The sequence below is a fragment of the Salmo trutta genome, chromosome 6 (assembly GCF_901001165.1).
Source record: "Salmo trutta chromosome 6, fSalTru1.1, whole genome shotgun sequence".
NCBI classification, from domain to species: domain Eukaryota; kingdom Metazoa; phylum Chordata; class Actinopteri; order Salmoniformes; family Salmonidae; genus Salmo; species Salmo trutta.
Window position 1 is genome coordinate 32,805,956 of NC_042962.1, and position 25,228 is coordinate 32,831,183.

The 25,228-nt window shown below is 42.0% G+C and overlaps 1 protein-coding gene across 1 annotated transcript in view; it reads right to left on the reverse strand.

Moving 5' to 3' along the window:
• The window catches only part of LOC115195866 (cadherin-6-like), a 97,627-nt gene that overhangs the window by 21,478 nt on the left and 50,921 nt on the right, over positions 1-25,228 (reverse strand). The window lies entirely within an intron of this gene.

Here is a 25,228-nt window from a genome sequence, read left to right on the forward strand (position 1 = left end):
AGGAAAGTTGCCAGGTTTCCTCCAGACATGATGCTTGGCATTCAGGCCAAAGAGTTAAATATTGGTTTCATTACACCAGAGAATCTGTTTTCTCATGGTCTGAGAGTCCTTTCGGTGACATTGCAAAATCCAAGCGGGCTGTCAAATCAAATCAAATGTTATTGGTCACATACACATGGTTAGCAGATGTTAATGCGAGCGTAGCGAAATGCTTGTGCTTCTAGTTCCGACAGTGTAGCAATATCTAACATATAATCAAACAGTTCCACAACAGCTAGTACCTAATACATACAAATCTAAGTAAAGGAATGGAATATATACATATGGATGAGCAAAGACAGAGCGGCATAGGCAAGATGCAATAGATGGTATAAAATACAGTATATATATTAGATGAGTAATGCAAGATATGTAAACATTATTAAAGTGGCCTTATTAAAGTGACTAGTGATCCATTTATTAAAGTGGCCAATGATTTCAAGTCTGTATGTAGGCAGCAGCCTCTCTGTCTTAGTGATGTCTGTTTAACAGTCCGACAGCCTTGAGAGAGAAGCTGTTTTTCAGTCTTTCGGTCCCAGCTTTGATGCACCTGTACTGACCTCGCCTTCTGGATGGTAGCGGGGTGAACAGGCAGTGGGTGTTGTAGGTGTCCTGGGGGGCAGGTATTTTGTCCCCGGTGATGCGTTGTGCAAAGCGCACCACCCTCTCGAGAGCCTTGCAGTTGTGGGCGGTGCAGTTGCCATACCAGGCGGTGATGCAGCCCGACAGGATGCTCTCAATTGTGCATCTGTAAAAGTTTGTGAGGGTTTTAGGTGACAAGCCAAATTTCTTCAGCCTCCTGAGGTTGAAGAGGTGCTGTTGCGCCTTCTTCACCACACTGTTTGTGTGTGTGGACCATTTCAGTTTGTCCGTAATTGTGTATGCCGAGGAACTTAAAACTTTACACCTTCTCCACTGCTGTCCCGTCGATGTGGATAGGAGGGTGCTCCCTCTGCTGTTTCCAGAAGTCCATGATCATCTCCTTTGTTTTGTTGACATTGAGTGAGAGGTTGTTTTGCTGACACCACACTCCGAGTGCCCTCACCTCCTCCCTGTCGGCTGTCTCATCGTTGTTGGTAATCAAGCCTACGACTGTTGTGTCATCTGCAAACTTGATAATTGAGTTGGAGGTGTGCATGGCCACGCAGTTGTGGGTGAACAGGGAGTACAGGAGGGGGCTGAGCACGCACCCTTGTGTGGCCCCAGTGTTGAGGATCAGCGAAGTGAAGATGTTGTGGAGGAAGTCCAGGACCAAATTGCACAGGGCAGGGTTGAGACCCAGGGCCTCTAGCTTAATGATGAGCTTAGAAGGTACTATGGCGTTGGATGCTGAGCTGAAGTCAATTAACAGCATTCTTACATAGGTATTCCTCTTGTCCAGATGGGGCAGTGTGCGGTGTTATGGTGATTGCATCGTCTGTGGACCTATTAGGGTGGTAAGCAAATTGAAGTGGGTCTAAGGTGACAGGTAAGGTGTAGGTGATATGATCCTTGACTAGCCTCTCAACGCACTTCATGATGACAGAAGTGAATGCCATGGGGCGATAGTCATTTAGTTCAGTTCCCTTTACCTTCTGGGGTACAGGAACAATGGTGGCCATCTTGAAGCATGTGGAGACAGCTTTCAGTTTTGCGCGAATGCCGCCATCTATCCACAGATTCTGGTCATGTGCCTTTTACTGAGGAGTGGCTTCCGTCTGCCCACTCTACCATAAAGGCCTGATTGGTGGAGTGCTTCAGAGACAGTTGTCCTTCTGGAAGATTTTAACATCTACACAGAGGAACTCTGGAGCTCTGTCAGAATGACCATCGGGTTCTTGGTCACCTCCCTGAACAAGGCTCTTCTCCCCCGATTGCTCAGTTTGGCCGGGTGGCCAGCTCTAGGTAGAGCCTTGACTTGACTAAACGTCTTCCATTGAAGAATGATGGAGGCCACTGTTCTTGGGAACCTTTAATGCTGCAGATATTTTTGCGTACCCTTCCCCAGATCTGTGCCTCGACACAATCCTGTCCCGGGGCTCTACGGACAATTCCTTCAACCTCATGGCTTGGTTTTTGTTCTGACATGCACTGTCAACTGTCGGACCTTATATAGACAGGTGCGTGCCTTTCCAAATCATGTCCAATCAATTCATTTTAGCACAGGTGGATTCCTATCAAGTTGTGGAAGCATTGCAAAGGGTCTGAATACGGATGTAAATACATTGCAAAGGGTCTGAATATGGATGTAAATAAGGTTTCCATCTTTTTTATTTGTAATAAATTAGCAACATTTTCTAAAAAACTGTTTTCGCTTTGTCATTATGGGTATTGTGTGTAGATTCATGAGGAATTGTTTTCATTTCATCCATTTTAGAATAAGGCTGTAATGTGACTGAATTCAGGAAGGTGAGTTTGTGTAGAATTTTCAAGATTGACATTTTTTTAATAGACTCTTCCAAATAGTCTTTCATACACTGCAGATGGGGGAATCCTGGGAACGTTATGCTTCTTTGACATTTGATAAACTTGTTATCCCACTTTAGAGACAGGTAGAAGAAAAATGCCTTGAATGATTTTCTCTCTTTCGAGAGACCCCTCATTGTTAACGCCCATTAAGCATAGTTCACACCCTCTGAAGCCTTAGCCCCACCAATCTCTTTCAGAATTTAAAAGCATGAGTCAGCATGGCATTGTCCCCCAGAAAGTACACTCTAAAAATTAGGGGTTCAACAAGGTGTCTTCTAAGATCCTCAAAGTTCTTGGTACTGAAAATTGCCCCCAATAGATTCTTCCAAGAACCCCATAGGAGGATGGGTTCATCGAGGAACCTCCTTAGTTGGTGAGGGTTCTTGCAAGAAGTTAACTGCCGAGCTGAAACATTTGTATTTGAATTTGAAAGGACAGCAGGTGCAGGCATTTAAATGAAAAATGCAAAGATCTCCTCAATTTAAATTAAAGTTTGTTCCTTGTATGATCTAAATTGGTATTGTTTTATGATGATACCATCGATCTTTTCATATTTGTGCAAATTTTTCTAAAACAGAAAATAGACACAATTCAATGGATATCAATCAACAAAGAAGTAAGAATATGTAGGCTATAAGAATATGTTGAAGGCTAGCTGTATTAGGTGCAGATGACTGATATGCTCATTTTTGTGTCTGTCTCTACAGGTATACAGACGAGGAGGCATACAAATGTATGCCAATTGGTATTGGTTTGTTATGCAGATCACATGTACCTCTTCAATGAAAATCCCATAGGCCTCTACATTATGGACAAGGTATGTGTATGAACACCATTATAAAAAATGAATTTTTTTTTTCATTCACATTTACAAAAAAAAACAAGGTATGAATACTGTCGTGTGCATGTTTTGTTAAACATCTGTATAATTACTATTTTTTGGATTCACAGACTTCACCCTCCCTACCCCTCTGATGAATATAACAGGAAAACTGTTTGATCCTTATGCACTATAAAATCATTCTGGCTATGGATATGGAGAACATCAACACATTAACATCAACACGTCAGAGGATATACCAGTTGGACTTGGGGCTCTGCTGGGAGTTTACCTCATATTTAGATTTTTCTATTCTGCTTTGCCACTAAAATCATAATAAACACTGACAATTACAATATTGTATTATTGTTATGTGTATTATTATTAATAATAATACAAATAATAGGGGAGGGGGGTAGTTAAAAAATTAACCCCAAAACGTTCTTCAAAGGTTCTTCGAGGATCAATTAAAAGGGGTTCTTTGAAAAACCCTTTTAATGGGTTCTTTGAAGGACTTATAGGGTTTCCTCTACAGTTTCAATTTGAAGAACCCCTAAAGGATACTCAAGGAACCTCTTATTTTTAGAGTGTAGTCTCTATTATGCCCCTCAATTATCTCAGCCAATCATGGACCCTTCCTTTCTTCCTACATAGCTAATTTATTCATATTTACGGACCCCAGACCAGCTTGTAATTAAGGCATATGAAAGTTCATATGTTAAAGAAGACATCATATTTTTTTTCAAAGGGCCCTACTTTGAAGTAGGAAATAGCATCAAAAGCCTACGATCCTGAATCTGGTCACATAATGTGGTGTGTGACTTGCTAGCTTCTGGTGCTGGACAGATGGAGTATGTTAGATTGTGCAGTCAGTAAATTCAATCAGGTGGATGAGCACTGCAACAGTATGATTGTGTCCCAAATTGCACCCTATTCCCTATGCAGTGCACTACTTTTCACCAGAGCCCTATGGGTCTATGGGCCCTGGTCAAAAGTAATGCACTACATAAGGAATAGGGCACCATTTGGGACGAAGACAGTATGCACCCTACTCCTAATGCTCTCTCTCTCTCTCTCTCTCTCTCTCTCTAAAATATGAATGAATTTTTATTTCAGGTGCTGGAAGGCTTTATATAACTAATTCATTGTGTTCTGTGTGAAAACAAAGCTGTGGAAGCAAAATGGCTTCCTTTTAAGTTTAGTATCTTTAACATTTCTGTGTTTGTTGTAAACACTGAAAGATATGATCGTCATGTTTTCCACCTGTCTAACCAAGTTGGGAAAAGCTAGCTACTGACTGTCTATATTTGTGGTTATGTTGTGCTGACCATGTACCTCCCCTCTGGTGTGGCAGGTAGCCTAGTGGTTAAGAGCGTTGGGCCAGTAACCAGAAGGTTAATTGTTCAAATCCCTGAGCTGGCAAGGTGGAAAAGTCTGTATTTTTGCCCTTGAGCAAGGCAGTTAACCCCCAACAACTGCTTTGTGTACAGTGGGGGAAAAAAGTATTTGATCCCCTGCTGATTTTGTACGTTTGCCCACTGACAAAGAAATTATCAGTCTATAATTTTAATGGTAGGTTTATTTGAACAGTGAGAGACAGAATAACAACAAAAAAATCCAGAAAAACACATGTCAAAAATGTTATAAATTGATTTGCATTTTAATGAGGGAAATAAGTATTTGACCCCCTCTCAATCAGAAAGATTTCTGGCTCCCAGGTGTCTTTTATACAGGTAACGAGCTGAGATTAGGAGCACACTCTTAAAGGGAGTGCTCCAAATCTCAGTTTGTTACCTGTATAAAAGACACCTGTCCACAGAAGCAATCAATCAGATTCCAAACTCTCCACCATGGCCAAGACCAAAGAGCTCTCCAAGGATGTCAGGGACAAGATTGTAGACCTACACAAGGCTGGAATGGGCTACAAGACCATTGCCAAGCAGCTTGGTGAGAAGGTGACAACAGTTGGTGCAATTATTCGCAAACGGAAGAAACACAAAAGAACTGTCAATCTCCCTCGGCCTGGGGCTCCATGCAAGATCTCACCTCGTGGAGTTGCAATGATCATGAGAACGGTGAGGAATCAGCCCAGAACTACACGGGAGGATCTTGTCAATGATCTCAAGGCAGCTGGGACCATAGTCACCAAGAAAACAATTGGTAACACACTACGCCGTGAAGGACTGAAATCCTGCAGCACCCGCAAGGTCCCCTTGCTCAAGAAAGCACATATACATGCCCATCTGAAGTTTGCCAATGACCATCTGAATGATTCAGAGGACAACTGGGTGAAAGTGTTGTGGTCAGATGAGACAAAAATGGAGCTCTTTGGCATCAACTCAACTCGCCGTGTTTGGAGGAGGAAGAATGCTGCCTATGATCCCAAGAACACCATCCCCACCGTCAAACATGGAGGTAGAAACATTATGCTTTGGGGGTGTTTTTCTGCTAAGGGGACAGGACAACTTCACCGCATCAAAGGGACGATGGACGGGGCCATGTACCGTCAAATCTTAGGTGAGAACCTCCTTCTCTCAGCCAAGGCATTGAAAATGGGTCGTGGATGGGTATTCCAACATGACAATGACCCAAAACACACGGCCAAGGCAACAAAGGAGTGGCTCAAGAAGAAGCACATTAAGGTCCTGGAGTGGCCTAGCCAGTCTCCAGACCTTAATCCCATAGAAAATCTGTGGAGGGAGCTGAAGGTTCGAGTTACCAAACGTCAGCCTCGAAACCTTAATGACTTGGAGAAGATCTGCAAAGAGGAGTGGGACAAAATCTCTCCTGAGATGTGTGCAAACCTGGTGGCCAACTACAAGAAACGTCTGACCTCTGTGATTGCCAACAAGGGTTTTGCCACCAAGTACTAAGTCATGCTTTGCAGAGGGGTCAAATACTTATTTCCCTCATTAAAATGCAAATCAATTTATAACATTTTTGACATGCGGTTTTCTGGATTTTTTTGTTGTTATTCTGTCTCTCACTGTTCAAATAAACCTACCATTAAAATGATAGACTGATCATTTCTTTGTCAGTGGGCAAACGTACAAAACAGCAGGGGATCAAATACTTTTTTCCCTCACTGTACGTTGATTAAGGCAGCCCACACACCTCTCTGATTCAGAGGAGTTGGATAAAAGGTAGAAGGCACATTTCAGTTGAATGCATTCAGTTGTGCAACTGACTGGTTATCTTCTTGTTCCTCTCCCATCACCAGCTCCCAATGAGATACATTTACATTTTAGTCATTTAGCAGACACTCATATCCAGAGCAACTTACAGGAACAACGAGGGTTAAGTGTCTTGCTCAAGGTCACATCAACAGATTTTTCACCTAGTCTGCTTGGGGATTTAAACCAGCACCCTTTTGGTTACTGGCCCAATGCTCTTAACCGCTCTTAACCGCTACCTGCGACCGATAGACAGACAGTGTGACATATTCCGTCCAATCTTGTTTGTATGGACACAGAGTGAGCGCTCAGGGTCTGCTCATTTGGTTTTGAGGGGTTCAGCATCATTCCCTCATTCCCCTGAAGGATATTACACAGCCAGCTCAGTGTATCGAACCCCTGCTCTCCTCTCCTGCTTACTGCACTAAGGTGTGTGATCCCTCCGTCTCCCTCCTCTTCTTGTCATCCACCCTACCCCTTTCTATGGTGGAAGTGAATTTACAGCCGCCCACCCGGGTCCCTGCTACTCAAATTAGGAGAAAAACCTCTCCTGAAAATCAATCTGTCAGCCAGACGTGGATCCACAATGGCTCCTGATAAATTTCTCTTGAAAATTCAATAAAAGACTCACTAGGGGGAAGAAAGCATTGATCATGGCCACCAGGATACCTCCACACGTCGATGCAGAGCCCTTTCTCCTCCGTCCTCCATGATATCAAATCATAATGAAATAAAGCAAAGGAGGAATATGTCCCAAATGGCACCCTATTCCCTATTTAGTGAACTTCTTTAGTGTGTCATTTGGGAAGCACACAAGGAAGATGCTCCAGTGCTAGTGTCACTAGTGCTACAGGAGAGCTTTGGTCTTTTGTGGAGCGAGTTTCTGTTCTGTAGGTCAACCCATACTCTATTAGATTAAGAACTATTCAATTTTATTACACAAAATAAAAAGGTCGCGAGACAGTAGTTTTGAAAGGCAACATTAACCAACTCCGCAAGATCCATAAATCCTAACATTTTAAGCGTAATAATAATAATAATCAATACATTCCTAAAAAAATAATGATATCACATACGTTTTTACCTTAATTCTGCATATTAGGAGCAGGAATATTGTAGATGTTTTTCTTTTAAATTAATGTATATCATTAGCACAGAAAATGGCATGGTGGTCCAGACATATTTAGCTGCCATTTGAGGATCACAGAGCTATAGGGTATACAATATGTATGGTTTTAAACAAGGCCCTTAAGTCAACCAGCCAGTTACCCTTTTAGCCCTACAGTCTACCGCCAAATAGTCTGTGTGTGTCCCAAATGGCACACTATCCCCTATGCAGTGGACTAGGGCACATATGGATTTATACAATTAATAACAGTATTATTTAAATAACATAACAAAGTGGTAACTATCTCATCATTGGTATTACACATAGGCACTTGAGGAACTGAATTTGTGTAAGCCTCATTTAAGACATGCTCCAGACTACTGACAACTACTAAGTATTTTTTAAACATTCCAATTTGGGCTGGATGTGTCAATGTGTAGTTCATACATGCATAATCTATGAGTAGAATTACTGTAGTACTTCAGTTAGCCATGAAATCCCTAGTTTGAAAGCGACATCATGCACCCACAGCAGAGCATGAGAGAAAGAGAGAGAGCAATGACGTGGTGCACATATCTGCACGTAAAGTGGTTCCCCCTTTAAAAGTTGCGAGTTTGCACCGCAGGATTTAGAGGTACACAGAGTCATGGCTTCATTGCTCCAGATTACCACAATGGGGAGTTAGAGCACTCATTATGCATTTGGGTCCCAAGGTTTTTGATGACCAATCATATCGAGTGGTTCCAATGACGAATTTTGACCGAGCCACCCTTGCCTTGTGGCGTTCTTCATCAAAGATGGCTGACAAAACATTATGGTGGAACCAGATGTAAGTTGTTATAACGTCATAACGAGTCAAGCAAAACATTTACAATTGAGAGGAATATGTTAGTTAATGTAGAGACAAACATTTGTGCACATCTTTTTGTCATAAAGTTAATTTACAAAAATCGCTATTTAGCAAGTTATCTGACTAGCTAACATTAGCCAGCTAGCTAGTGTTAGGAGAATGAATTTGTAATTCGTGTTGTTTAATGTTTTAGGGACTCCTGAGAAAACCAGCAAACCAGGCAGTCGTCTTGTGAAACAATAGATGTAAAGAATCTAGCTAGCTAAAGCATTTACAGCAAATTGAATGTACAATTGTGTAAGCTTGCCATGCAATGCAGCTGAAGTAACATAGCTAGCTAACTATTTACTTGCTTATTGTGTAGTGGAGGATAAAAATAACTGTATGCATATGGATGTGTAACTAGCTACAGTATGTAGCCGATCTGTGTATGGACCCTTAAAACATTAGGTTCTAAACTAATATTCATACCAATCAGCTATCATAGTTGTTGTATCAACTTCAAGTCTGAATGGCATTAATGAAGCCTATGGATAGAGTAGAATATAATAACTTTATTGTGCCAAGGATGCAAGTCCTATATACACATATTCTGTAGTTATTACCATGCATGAGATTCCCACATTGTAGCCTGTACATTGAATATATTCACTGATCATGTACTCTTCCCTGGCAAATAAAGGTGCGGTTCAGGTATGAATCTCTGAGACATTCTTTTTCAGTCATATCCAATACCAGTAGTATCAAACACCATTATTTGAATGATGCTGTGTCTGCCTGTATGTATTACAACTATACACTTCAACAATGTTTACCACTCCTGCTCCTGGGACATCAATGATTACACATTGTAACTATGCAATAGACTAGAAACATGATTGATTTGCAATTCATATATACAGAAAAAAAAACTATGTATATCTAACTCCCTTCATCTGCATTAATCTGAGGACAAAGGATAGTATTTCAATGAGATTCTTTAATTTCAACCAGTGAAGAATGTGAAACGCTTTATTGAAAGAAGTTCATTATCCAGGTGTTATAAATACATAATAATTATGATAATTGTAATAGTATAAATACAAGTTCAATCTGTACTTCAATGCACATATGGTGTGCATTATAAAACGAGGAAGAAAGACGAGGTGGGGAGAGAGGTAAGAACAGCGATAGACAGCATATGATTCATGAATTACAGTGCTACCCTAATATTCTCTCAGTTCATCACAATTGCGGTGTCTCCGAACCAGCCTTGAGCCCCCAGTTGGCCCGAAGGTTATCTTAAGAGCGGGTGAGGTGGCGATGACGGGACTGGCTTCCTCTCTCTAATCAAAACATACCTGCAGACGAGTGACACATGGATAGAGAGAGCATAATTAAGCCTTGTTTTTTTTACTCTAACAAGGTTAGTCATCTTAAATTAGGAGGTGAAATGCAAAACTGACCTTGGATCATTAACTCCGGGACTACTACATCTCTGTCTGTATTTCAATGTCAAGCATCTCTTTAATAATACCTCCTGTTGACCTGACCGAGTGACATCTCACCTATGATCATGCTGTGCCCTCTGTGTCAGCCAGTTCAGATGCGGGAGGGGTTCCCCAAAACAGCTGATATAACCTAGAGTATTAAGGGGGACAGGGGATGAAGTGAAGAAGAGAGACTGTTATTGTGTGTGTGTGTGGTCTCACCTGGTGTCCACACTAATTGGCTACCGATTACTTTATGCTGAAAAACAGACACATGAGGACAAACAATAGAAGATAATGTCAATAGAAGATACTGTATGTGATGCAGACACAAATCGGAGTGTGCCTCAAACATTTAAATATAGAGAGGGCTATGTGTCTCACCACCTGGTTATTGCAAGGCTAACCCCCAGAGAAAATTATAGTCCAGTGAAAATGGCTGTGTTTATGCGGTGTGAATCTGAAAATTAGCAGCTGACATCTTAAGGGTTTTTTAATTAATGCATGTGAGACAGGTTCCATGTACCACAAGACAGGCAGAGACGGAGAAAAAGAACGCAGAACAGTTTAATTACCTCTGGTTATGGACACTTTTGCCAGCAATAAAGCTTCCACGGCCTGTTCCTCGGACAGTGAACATCTGGCAATATCTACATTTTCGACCCCTTGGTCAGCTCGCTCTCTGAAAGTAAAGAAAACAGCTTATTTTTTATAGATATGAAAACAATAACTGAGATATGACCGTTCAATCTAAAGCAGCAGATGTAATTTTTAGGATATACAGCCCAGTGCTGCTTACCTGAGATGCCATCTTCGTAGGTGTCCACTTTGACTTCCTTTGTGTTGGAAAAAAGTTGCTTTCAGAACAATTATTTTTGATTGAAAATAAAAAAGGTTTTGCTCTCGACAAAAAGACACAGATGTACCTCCATAGCATATAACAGTTTTCCTGTGAATAACCACACCTTCATACAAACGCGCTACTGTATGCAGAATTCTTGACGCACAACCGAAGATGCTGCCATATCCTGCCAGCACACCCACAAGCGAGCCACTCAGGAGCAGAATGATGATGTGTGGAAGAGGGAAAGGAATGAGATCGGAACAGCAATTTGTTGCAAGTTGGGGAGGAGGGCTAATAGCTGAACAATAGACTATTCAACCTTTACTTAATACACTAATAGCCAAGCTAAGTGTGAACCCCCACCCCCCCCCCCCCCCCCCCCCCCCACCCCCCATCACAGACCAGATTTGCCCTAACGACCAAGGGCCTGCTACTTAATGTAATAAAGTAATGCCTTTTCAAATAAGTTACCTTACACGTTATGTTGGCTAACAATTTGTTAGCTACGCTGTCCTTACGAACCACATAGCACATCATTACAGCAGTATGTACCGGTATGTTAGCTAGCTACCCAACTTGTGTAGAAAGTAAATATCTGCACCTCGATGGTGTCAACTGTGCTTATGCTTAAGTAGGGAAAAAATAAAAACTTCTGACTATACCGATCAATGACAAATGAGCTCGCTGCCCAGACTCTCATAATTACAAAGAGGAGATTCTTCTGATTAAAATTGGGCCCGTGTAACAGTTTTGCCTCCGTCCCTCTCCTCGCCCCTAGCCAAGGCTTGAACCAGGGACCCTCTGCACACATAGATAACAGCCACCCTCGAAGCATTCTTACCCATCGCTCCACAAAAGCAGCAGCCCTTGCAGAGCAAGGGGAACAACTACTTCAAGGTCTGAGCGAGTGACACCACCGATTGAAACGCTATTTGCGCGCACCCCGCTAACTAGACAGACATGCCTATATTTCCCCCATAGGAAACAATGCAGAGTTCCAATATTATTTTTGTTGTTTACATTTTAACTATAAACCAACGTGAGCAGGTCTCATTGCCAGCGAAGCAGGCATTGTGACGTTGTAACGGTTGTCGTCGGGAATGGAGGATCAAAACGCAGCAGGAATGTGGATGCTCATCTTGTATTTTATTTTTAAATAAAGGTGAACACCAAAAATAACAAAAGAACGAAGAACAACAAAACAGTCTTGTCAGGCTCACACAGGCAAAACAAGAAACAATCTCCCACAAACACTACACCAAACAATTACCCATATATAGGACTCTCAATCAGAGGCAACGAGAAACACCTGCCTCCAATTGAGAGTCCAGCACCCAAACCTAAACATAGAAAACCTAAACTAGACAGAATCCAGAAATACAACCTAGAACATACTAACCTAGAACATACACCCAAAACCCAGGAACACATAAATCAAACACCCCTCTACAATACACACAAAACCCCCACCATACAAAACAAACATCCCTCTGCCACGTCCTGACCAAAATACTGAACAACTACTCCCTCTGCTGGTCAGGATGTGACAGACGTTGAACAATGAGCTGGGAATAGAACGTTCGGAAGGTGAGCTGGTGCCACGGTGCTCAATAGAACTAATAGGAGTTGGCAGGGTGAAAAATGCACTAAAATAAGGCCTGTTTTTTCGCGATTACTTTAAAATGACGGTAAGCAGCTGGGAAATATGGTCATATTATGAAACAGCTCCATGGCAGATGCAATGAACTAGTTTTTATCATAAAAGAACATTGTTAAAAATTGTATTTGTCCAGCCTACTATCTACATGGGTTTCAGAGCACTCTCGTCTGAGTGTACCAGAACGCAGAATAATTACTTTACGAGCGCTCAACACCCGTTGAATATGGCCGGTGTCAGTAAACGTCGGATAAAAAGCATAATTAAATTGTTTCCAGCAGCATATTTACAGTCACCAACGCTCTGGTTAACATGAAAACTGACTTACCAGCTCTGCTAGGGCAAGTAAAATGGTCAGAGTAGTCTCTTTTGTGTCTCTGGATAAGAGCGTCTGCTAAATGACTTAAATGTAAAAAATGTAAATGTAAAATTAAAACGCTTGACTGCCGTTGTAAGGCCAGAGCGCTCAAATCAAGCCTACTCCTCGGGCCGAATGTCCAGTGTGCGCTCCGAGAGTGAAACGGTCTGAATTTACAAACGGACAATTTTTCTCTGAATGGAAACACCGTAATATTAATCAAATTAATTAAGCCAAATTTCTTAAAATCAATCCCATATACTATGTTATTACAAAAAAAGGTTTTAAATTCTCTGGTAATGCCAATACGGAATACAATCAAATGCTTCTCAAAGATGCCCTCTGGTGGTCAAACTAGCAATTACTTGCAGTAACAGAAGAAATGGCTGAGAATTAAATTACATGCCACAGAATGCTGCAACAGCATGCAGGGTGTGCCGCAGTATGGCACAACTTTTATAGGAGGAACCACTGTATATGACGTAGTACGCAATTTTCGTGTACCACTTTTGGCTCGTGAGCGCTACAGAACTATACAAACTAATGGAGAATCTCTTTAAGTACAAAAGTGTCAGTGCTCAACCTTAACATGTGTTAACAATACAACAGAACATTTTTGCTCTCCAACATGGCGTAGCAGTAGGACATGTGTGTTTGTCTTTGTCTGATCCCGTGTCTTATCCCGTGTAAATAGCCAGCCTTTTTCATATATATCTTAATCTCACTTTCTATCTACGAACTAAATATACTTTCCTGCAACCCGCCTCACCCAATGTGGTACAGATCTGCTATTTCTATTCCTTATAACTGGAACTTCCATCAGGCGTCAGCCAGCTAACTAGCTACTAGTCTTTGTTAGCCACGGCTAGCGGTCTTCACCTTTTTCTCGGTCACCAGCCAGCCTTAGCTCGGACAACACCTGCAAGTCTGAACAGCGCGATATCAAGCCAGAGCATATCGGACTGCTTCTCTCTACCACATTACCGGATTCCTGCCACTCTGGATCATTACCCCGGATCATCGCAGCTAGCTAGCTGCAAACGAGTGGCTACTGTTAGCTAACGCCTCTGTCCTGAAGCAAGCACCAGCTAGCCTTGAGCTAGGCACATATACCAGCTAATTCTAGGGCTGCAATACCTCCTTTGCCAATTGCCCTGGACCCTTTATTGTCGACACGGAGCCCCGCCGATCCATCACAACTGGACTGCAGACGTGATCGCTCGATGTGGTCTTAACAGGCTATTCTGTTACGATGTCGCCGAAGAACCATCTACTTAGCCCTGGCCTGCTAGCTTTTCTGAACGCTACCCGTAGCACGTGATCAAGCAGGTATATTTCACTGGTCATCCCCAAAGCCAACTCCTCCTTTGGCCGCCTTTCCTTCTAGTTCTCTGCTGCCAATGACTGGAACGAATTGCAAAAATAATTGAAGTTGGAGACTTATATCTCCCTCACTAACTTTAAGCATCAGCTGTCAGAGCAGCTTACCAATCATTGCACCTGTACACAGCCCATCTGTAAATAGCCCACCCAACTACCTCATCCCCATATTGATTTTTTTGGTCGTTTTCACCCCAGTATCTCTACTTGCACATTCATCTTCTGCCCTTCTATCACTCCAGTGTTTAATTGCTAAATTGTAATTATTTTGCCACTATGGCCTATTTATTGCCTTACCTCTCTAATCTTACTACATTTTCACACACTGTATATAGACTTTTCTATTGTGTTATTGACTGTACGTTTTGTTTATCCCATGTGTAACTCGGTGTTGTTTGTGTCGCACTGCTTTGCTTTATCTTGGCCAGGTCACAGTTGTAAATTAGAACTTGTTCTCAACTGGCCTACCTGGTTAAATAAAGGTGAAAAAAAATATACATATAATTAAAAAAAAAACTGAATGACATTTACTCTCATTGGTGTCCAAAAATAACTATCTGAAAGCAACGCCAACTGGCTGGGTCAAAAATAACCCAACGTATGTTCTTTCCTCTATTTACCCAGTTCTGGGGTGTTTTTAACCTAGCATTTTTTTTGAGTGTACTGTTGATATTTAAACCAGGTAGCTTGCTACACTCACCCGACAAGTCAACGCATCTCATGTTTGGATACCGGGCACTTAATCTCCGTACATGGCAGACTGGGAGACCTTATGAGCTCTGTAAAAGGCAGATAAACAGGTACAACCAAACAACGGACTGGGTCGGGATGGGGGTGGTGAACTTGATGACGTCATAACAACTTGCGGGCAGTGGGTTCAGAACAAAAACGACAAAAACTGTAAGAAACATTTATATATACAGTACCAGTCAAAAGATTGGACACACCTACTCATTCAAGGGTTTTTCTTGATTTTTTGTACTATTTTCTACATTGTAGAATATTAGTGAAGTCATCAAAACTCGGTCATTGTCTTGTTGAAAACAAAAGATAGTCCCACTAAGCGCAAACCAGATGGGATGGCGTTTCACTGCAGAATGCTGTGTTAGCCATGCTAACACAGCATTGAATTCTAAATAAATCACCGACAGTGTCACCAGCAAAGCACCCACCCCCACACAATCACACCTCCTCCTCCATGCTTCATGTTGGGAACCGCACATGTGGAGATCTTCCTTTCACCTACTCTGCGTCTCACAAAGACACGGTCAAATTTGGAGTCATCAGACCAAAGGACAAATTTCCACCGGTCTAATGTCCATTGCTAGTGTTTCTCGGCTCGTGTTTCTTCTTATTGGTGTCTTTTAAAGTGGTTTCTTTGCAGCAAATCGACCATGAAGGCCTGATTCACGCAGTCTCCTCTGAAAAGTTGATGTTGAGATGTGTCTGTTACTTGAACTCTGTGAAGCATTTACTTGGGCTGCAATTTCTGAGTTAAGAGTTAACTCTAAAGATCTTATCCTCTGGCGGTCCTCATGAGTTCAGTTTCATCATAGAGCTTGATGATTTTTGCAACTGAATTTGAGGGAACTTTTGAAGTTCTTGACATTTTCCGTGTTGACTGACCTTCATGCCTTAAAATAATGATGGAATGTTGTTTCTCTTTGCTTATTTAATATGGACATGGTCTAATACCAAATAGGGCTATTTTCTGTACAGCACCCCTACCTTGTCACAACACAATTGATTGGCTCAAACGCATTCCACAAATGAACTTTTAACAAGGCACACCTGTTAATTGAAATGCATTCTAGGTCACTATTTCTTGAAGCTGGTTGAGAGAATGCCAATAGTGTGCAAAGCTGTCATCAAGGCAAAGGTGGCTACATTGAAGATTCTCAAATATAAAATATAGTTTGATTCATTGAATACTTTTTTGGTTACAACATGTTATTTCTTAGTTTTGATGTCTTCACTATTATTCTACAATGTAGAAAACAGTCAAAATAAAGAAAAATCCTTGAATGAGTAGGTGTGTCCAAACTTTTGACTGGTACTGTATATACATATATATATATATATATTTATATATATTTATATATATATTTATATTCCGGACTCTTATATTGTTCGTTCTGATACTTGTTAATTTCTTTATTTTAACTTTTTGGAGAATGTGCATATTGTTGTGTATTATTAAACACACAAGAATTTCGCTGCTCCTGCAATAACATCAGCAAATCTGTGAATGCCACCAATAAACTTTGATTTGATTTGTGCTCCGCCAGAGACCAAGGTGTTGCCATGGCGCAGGTACAAAAAGTGTTTCTGTCTGTGCCATATTACAAACTCCAACGCCCAACGGGGGATGGGGGAGCATGAAAAGATGCTGAGAGCAGAGCTAGGCCCCACTTTCCCCACCACCACTACCCTGGGAGCCTCCGAGACTGGGGCTGCTCCCCACAGATCCCCACATAGCCTATGTGTGACTCTCAAATGGCACCCTAGTACATTTGAGGTGCGCTACTCTTGACCAGGGTCCATAGGGCGCTGATCAAAAGTAGTGCTGTGCATTATGTAGGAAATAATGTGCCATTTGGAACACGTATCAGGAAGGCGCTGACTGACACACAGCTAGACTGACTTGGGAACGCCGAGTAGGAACCAGCCTAGCCGGATGCATTATGTCTCTGTTCACTTGCTTTTTTCCTTAAATGTTCCCCGATTTCCAGCCCATTACTGTGGGGTAAACAGGGCCAGGCAGTGAAGGGAGTGTAGCAAAGGGGAGCGCGGGGAGAAAATAGATAGAATATAACTGCTCGCTTGGGAGGCGCGGAGAGACCATACCCACCAGGCCTAGCAAACCATTGGGGCCTATCAGGGTCTGTAAATACTTTATGAGATATGATGGTACAGTACAAATACTCCTTAACCACAGGCCATTAACCATTTTCACTAGGAATGTGCCCTTTGGTAAAGCAGGAAAATAATCAAATAAGCAAACAAACTCTTCCCCAGTGACAGCCCAGGCTCTCTTTAGGCCGATATGTTGCTCGACTGCTAATGAGACTCCGTGTACGGTGATTCTCTTCTCTTCCTCCAGGAAAAACAACCAACCGGCCCATACACACACCAAGATAACAGCCAACGATTGCGTCCCAAATGGCACCCTATTCCCTATTTAGTGCAGTACTTTTCACAAAGACCATTAGAGCTCTGGTAAAAAGTAGTGCATTCTGGGGTCTAAAGTGTGACCAATTTGGTCACCTCAACACCCTTCTCTACACTGCTCAAACAAAACAGACTGCCTCCCGCGGCTACTTACTTACAGTTCCCGGGCCACACACACTAAATCCTGCCCCTGTCACTAAAGCAGGCTGCACACAGTCCCTCCACGCTGTTTATTCTCTCAGAATGCTGTCAATTCATGCACACAACATATTCTTCCAAGACACGAACGATGCTGCTTTCCACGTTGCGTCTAAATATTAATCCACATATTTCTCTATTATACTATTAGTTTGTGTATCTTGCTCTCTGCAAAATGTGAGTTAGTTAGTCAAAGGAAGCTGACATGTGCCTAAAATAATGCTCATGCTAATCGCTAACTAGCTAGCTAAATATCATTTAGCTAAATTCACTAGCTACAGAAAAGCAAACGATAACTCTAATACAGGTTGCTACCAGAGGTGTTGCAGATCATCAAGTTGTTTGTGCAACAGCATGTTCTGAATCAGATAGCCTATTCTAAAATATTTGTCTAAATGCAACAACTATTAAAATGTGATTAGATTCCCCTGGGAAACACTGACCAACACGTTGGTTTCTACCCTATCATAACATCACTCAACTAGAGATGTAGTGGCCTTGATGTACTATGCATGCTGACATTCAATTGGCACAAGCCTCCTCACAGACTCATATGTCATCAGAGTGCAACGCATGCTCAATGAGGAACGAGAGAGAGCTCAGGTTTGTTGTTTTGAAAGTTTCTGGGAAAGTGTTTCTTTACCAGTCTACCTGTTTAATTTGGATCCCGCGACACTGTTAGCCTCAGTTGCTGGGACCTCTACTATCTGTCCCGGCATACTGCCAACTGCTAAAGTCTGAAGAGCTGCTGCTTGGCAATGCTACCCAGACTTCCTTGACAGTTTGAACACAGCCGGTAATGCGGTTAGCCCTCGTGGCTGGGACTGCAGATAGTCCTGACCTTGTGGCTGTTTGTTGCTGTTTCCTTTAGCCCTGCAAGCTGTGGTGGCTGGAATTGTGTGGAGTACCAGCATTAGCCTACATTGCTACCATCATGCCGCCCAAAGTTAAAGAAGGTTGGAGTAATGGAGAGTACAGTGTTTTGCTATCACAGGTGCATGATCTTTAAAATTAACAAACATATGTCTACAAACAATTGTAAAAGCAAAAGGAAAAAAACTTTAAGAGATTTCTCCAAATACTGTTGGATTCAACTAACAAAAGAATGGACGATCTGACCAGAGGTCCAAGACCATAATAACAGTTTGCCGTTCTCCCAGGGATAGGTGGATGTCCTGAAAGAGACTTGCAGTGAGATGACAACAAACGAAGCTTGTTGACATCAGTACTGTCTGTGAATCATTATTACAGATGACTGGGAAAACAGACAATTGAGAAGGACAATCCAGGAGGAATGACATTGCTGTGGATAGCATAATAGAGTCTCCACATGAGACCTGTATGGAGTCTGAGGAGAAAGTGAGAATTATTGTCACCGAAAAGCTACAGATGGATCATAGGAAGGTTGAGGTGGAGCGCGCCCACAGGTCTGAAAATGTAGAATAATAGTGAAGACATGAAAACTATGAAATAGCACATATGGAATCATGTAGTCACCAAAAAAGTGTTAAACAAATCAAAATATATTTTACATTAGAGATCCTTCAGTGTAGCCACCCTTTGCCTTGATGACAGCTTTGCACACTCTTGCCATTCTCTCAACAAGCTTCATGAGGTAGTCACCTGGAATGCATTTCAACCAACAGGTGTGCCTTATTAAAAGTTAATTTGTGGAATTCCTTAATGTGTTTGAGCCAATCAGTTGTGTTGTGACAAGGTAGGGGTGGTACATAGAAGATAGCCCTATCTGGTAAAAGACCAAGTCCATATTACGGCAAAACAGCTCAAATAAGCAAAGGGAAATGACAGTCCATCATTACTTTAAGGTATGAAGGTCAGTCAATGTGGAACATTTTAAGAACTTTGAAAGTTCAAGTGCAGTCGCAAAAACTATCAAGCGTTATGATGAAACTGGCTCTCATGAGGACTGCCACAGGAAAGGAAGACCCAGAGTTACCTCTGCTGCAGAGGATAAGTTAACTGCACCTCATAAATTGCAGCCCAAATAAAAACTTCACAGAGTTCAACTAACAAACACATCTCAACATCAACTGTTCAGAGGAGACTGCATGAATCAGGCCTTCATGGTCGAATTGCTGCAAAGAAATCATTACTAAAGGACACCAATTAGAAAAAGAGACTTACTTGGGCAAAGAAACGCGAGCAATGGACATTAAATCGGTGGAAATCTGCCTTTTGGTCTGATGATTTGAGATTTTTGGTTCCAACCATTGTGTCTTTGTGAGATGCAGAGTAGTTGAACGGATGATCTCCGCATGTATGGTTCCTACCGTGAACCATGGAGGAGGAGGTGTGATGGTGTGGGGGTGCTTTGCTGGTGACAATGTCAGTGATTTATTTAGAATTCAAGGCACGCTTAACCAGCATGGCTACCACTGTATTCTGCAACGATACACCATCCCATCTGGTTTGCACTTAGTGGGACTGTCATTTGTTTTTGAACAGGACAATGACGCAAAACATACCTCCAGGCAGTGTAAGGGCTATTTGACCAAGAAGGAGCATGATGGAGTGCTGCATCAGATGACCTGGCCTCCACAATCACCTGACCTCAACCCAAGTGAGATGTTTTGGGATGAGTTGGACCGCAGAGTGAAGGAAAAGCAGCCAACAAGTGCTCAGTATATGTGGGAACTCCTTCAAGAATGTTGGAAAGCATTCCAGGTGAAGCTGGTTGAGATAATGCCAAGAGTGTGCAAAGCTCTCATCAAGGCTAAGGATGGCTACTTTGAAGAATTTCAAATCTCAAACATATTTTGATTTGTTTAACACTTTTTTGGTTACTACATGTTTCCATATGTGTTATTTCATAGTTTTGATGTCTTCACTATTATTCTACAATGTAGAAAATAGTAAAAATAAAGAAAAACCCTTGAATGAGTAGGTGTGTCCAAACCTTTGACTGGTTTACTATATCAAAAATCAACTAGTAGAGCATGCTGGATAATATGATAATGATTATGGTACAAATCTATTTGCCTTTTAGGGTACCACCACAAGTTAGGTTTCCATCCAATTGGCGACAGACTTTCATGCGATTTTTCCCAAAATATTCATAAAGAAAATATGCACATTTTCCCACCAGTCGTTTCCACCAAACGTACTTGTTGCCGATAGAAAATCAGTGCTGATTATGTAGTGCACACAAAATCTTATTTTTCACTGAAGTTTTCATGTACAGTCGTGGCCAAAAGTTTTGAGAATGACACAAATATTAATTTCCACAAAGTTTCCTGCTTCAGGGTCTTTAGATCTTTTTGTCAGATGTTACTATGGAATACTGAAGTATAATTACAAGTATTTCATAAGGGTCATAGGCTTTTATTGACAATTACATGAAGTTCATGCAAAGAGTCAATATTTGCAGTGTTGACCCTTATTTTTCAAGACCTCTGCATTCCGCCCTGGCATGCTGTCAATTAACTTCTGGGCCACATCCTGACTGATGGCAGCCCATTCTTGCATTATTGGAGTTTGTCAGAATTTGTGGGTTTTTTGTTTGTCTCTTGAGGATTGACCCCAAGTTCTCAATGGGATTAAGGTCTGGGGAGTTTCCTGGCCATGGACCCAAAATATCAATGTTTTGTTCCCTGAGCCACTTAGTTATCACTTTTGCCTTATGGCTAGGTGCTCCATCATGCTGGAAAAGCCATTGTCCGTCATCAAACTGTTCCTGGATGGTTGGGAGGAGTTGCTCTAGGAGGATGTGTTGGTACCATTCTTTATTCATGGCTCTGTTCTTAGGCAAAATTGTGAGTGAGCCCACTCCCTTGGCTGAGAAGCAATCCCACACATGAATGGTCTCAGGATGCTTTACTGTTGGCATGACAAGGGACTGATGGTAGTGCTCACCTTGTCTTCTCCGGACAAGCTTTTTTCCGGATGCCCCAAACAATCGGAAAGGGGATTCATCAGAGAAAATGACTTTACCTCAGTCCTCAGCAGTCCAATCCATATACCTTTTGCAGAATATCAGTCTGTCCCTGATGTTTTTCCTGGAGAGAAGTGGCTTCTTTGCTGCCCTCCTTGACACCAGGCCATCTTCCAAAAGTCTTTGCTTCACTGTGCGTGCAGATGCACTCACACATGACTGCTGTCATTCCTGAGCAAGCTCTGTACTGGTGGTGCCCCGATCCCGCAGCTGAATCAACTTTAGGAGACAGTCCTGGCGCTTGCTGGACTTTCTTGGGCGCCCTGAAGCCTTCTTCACAACAATTGAACCGCTCTCCTTGAAGTTCTTGATGATCCGATAAATGGTTGATTTAGGTGCAATCTTACTGGCAGCAATATCCTTGCCTGTGAAGCCCTTTTTGTGCAAAGCAATGATGACGGCACGTGTTTCCTTGCAGGTAACCATGGTTGACAGAGGAAGAACAATGATTCCAAGCACCACCCTCCTTTTGAAGCTTCCAGTCTGTTATTTGAACTCAATCAGCATGACAGAGTGATCTCCAGCCTTGTCCTCGTCAACACTCACACTTGTGTTAACGAGAGAATCACTGACATGATGTCAGCTGGTCCTTTTGTGGCAGAGCTGAAATGCAGTGGAAATGTTTTTTTGGGATTCAGTTCATTTGCATGGAAAAAAGGGACTTTGCAATTAATTGCAATTCATCTTATCACTTTTCATAACATTCTGGAGTATATGCAAATTGCCATCATACAAACTGAGGCAGCAGACTTCGTGAAAATTAATATTTGTGTCATTCTCAAAACTTTTGGCCACGACCGTACAGAATAAAAATCTAAAGTTTACTGTATTTCTCTTGCATTTTCAACTCTAGGCTAGTGTACATGATACAATTATTATGGATAAGAGCGAGAAGATTTGTATTTGTCAAACGGCAGTCAAGCATCAATCAGAATAAACCCACAATAGTTATTGAAAAGAAGCATCAAGCTCATCACCGTGCACTTTCACCATTCTGTGAAGTTCATAATAACGTATTTAATCTGTAGCCTAATAAACTGTATTGTTTCAAATCAAATCAAATTGTATTGGTCACATACACATGGTCAGCAGGTGTTATTGCGAGTGTAGGGAACAACAACTGGTTTACAGAGTTGTAGTGGCAGGACAACAGACCATATCATCGCGTGACTCCAAGTTTACTTTGAAATTATGTTATTATATCAATATTTGCACATAAAGGCGTTTCCACTGCCATTTCTCGTATAATACATTTGACAGACACAAAAAGATCCCACCATGTCGAACAAACAAATTGCAGCACTTATCAAATTGTACCAAAACGTTTTGTTTCCATCACAGCTGTCGTGATAAATGTTGTATACGGAATGACTTTATTCGCATAAAACTGTGGATGGAAATGTGGTTACTTTGACAAAGCCGTTAGTTCCTTAAAAGTGGCACAAATGAATCATTGTACCTTATGGTGGGTATTGAGGGTACACAAAATGCATTTGTACCCTGGGAAACAGAAATGTGACTTCACCGTAGAGTGTGATGATTTTACACTATATATACATGTGGATTCGTCTATTTCAGCCACACCCGTTGCTGACAGGTATATAAAATCGAGCACACAGCCATGCAATCTCCATAGATAAACATTGGCAGTAGAACGACCTTACTGAAGAGCACAGTGACTTTCAACGTGGCACCGTCATAGGATACCACCTTTCTAACAAGTCAGTTCGTCAAATTCCAGCCCTGCTAGAGCTATTCCGGTCAACTGTAAGTGCAATTATTGTGAAGTGGAAACGTCTAGGAGAAACAACGGCTCAGCCACGAAGTGGTAGGCCACACAAGCTCACAGAATTGGACCGCTGAGTGCTGAAGCACGAAGCATGTAAAAATCGTCTGTCCTCGGTTGCAACACTCACTTAACAGTTCCAAACTGCCTCTGAAAGCAATGTCAGCAAAATAACTCTTTGTCGGGAGCTTCATGAAATGGGTTTCCATGGCCGAGAAGGCGCACATAAGCCTAAGATCACCATGCGCAATGCCAAGCGTCGGCTGGAGCAGTGGAAAAGCGTTCTCTGGAGTGATAAATCACGGTTCACCATCTGGCAGTCTGACGGACAAATCTGAGTTTTGGAGAATGCTACCTGCCATAATGCATAGTGCCAACTGTAAAGTTTCTTGGAGGAGGAATAATGATCTGGGGCTGTTTTTCATGGTTCGGGCTAGGCGCCTAAGTTCCATTGAAAGAAAATCTTAATGCTACAGCATACATTGACATTCTAGACGATTCTGTGCTTCCAATTTTATGTCAATAGTTTGGGGAAGTCTCTTTCCTGTTTCAGCATGACAATGCGCCGTGCACTAAGCAAGGTCCATTCAGAAATGGTTTGTTGAGATCGTTGTGGAAGAACTAGACTGGGCTGCACAGAGCCCTGATCTCAACCCCATCGAACAATTTTGAGATGAATTGTAACGCCGACTTCGAGCCAGGCCTACTCGCCTAACATCAGTGCCCAACCTCACTATGCTGTTGTGACTGATTGGAAGCAAGTCCCCGCAGCAATGTTCCAACATCTAGTGGAAAGCCTTCCCAGAGGAGTGGAGGCTATTATAGCAGCAAAGGGGGGAACAACTCCATATTAATGCCCATGATTTTGGAATGAGATGTTTGACGAGCAGGTGTCCACATACCTTTGGTCATGTAGTGTACACTATATATTCAAAATATTGGGTACAAAAATGTACCATTATACTAAATTGTCTGCACATATACCCTAAAAAGGTACCAAACAGCACCATGTGAGATCATTATGTGTACCTCTGAAGGTACATTATGTGTATTTAATATTTGTTGTACCCCAGGGTACATTTTGTACCCTAACTGTATTTCTAAGAGTATAGAGAAGAATGTCCCGGCATCTGTGTGTACTTGCGAAATAACACATATTGCTCAGAGAGGCTTGATTAAGTGAAACACTCCTCAATGGCTTGATACCTTAATGGTGTCTATCTTCAGTAGAAAGGCTCTTAAGGACGCAGCCCCACCGTAGCTCAAGGGTTGTGAGTCTGCACGTCTCTAGTGTGTGCGTATTTCATGTGTGTGTGTGTGTGTGTGTGTGTGTGTGTGTGTGTGTGTGTGTGTGTGTGTGTGTGTGTGTGTGTGCACTTGCGTGTGTGCTAACCATGTTCTGATAATCCATATACCCTCACAGTCTATTAGCCCTTTACACGCTAAAGGACGAGCCGAAACATCAATCAATGCTCAAAGGAGATAAAGTGGTTTGATTATGCTCCAGTGGTTGACTTTAGATCTCAACCGTCTTGTATTTTCTTTACTTTTTTTTCTTCTGCTCACTATCTGTCTTTTTTTGTTCTCATATTTGTTCTTCCCTCCTCCTCCGCTTCGTTCCTTCACAAGCTCTGTAATCGTTTTAGAAGCAAGGCTGAAAGTCAAGCCTCGCTTGGGGACGATGTTATGTTGTGGAATCTTATTTGGGTTGGATGGCTCTATCCTCTGGGTGGACGGAGAGACCGACTGCACCACAGGAATGCAAAGCAACCAGACCCTATTCATCCAGTGTTTCATCCCAAATGGCACCCTATTCTTTATATAGTGCACTACTTTTGACCAGTAATGCAATATATAGAGAATAGGCTGCCATTTGGGACACATCCCAGTCCTCACAAGAAACTCTTCACTCCTCGTCACTTGTCCTGACCTTGGCTGGGATGCTTGACATTCACAATCTCTCAATAACAGTATG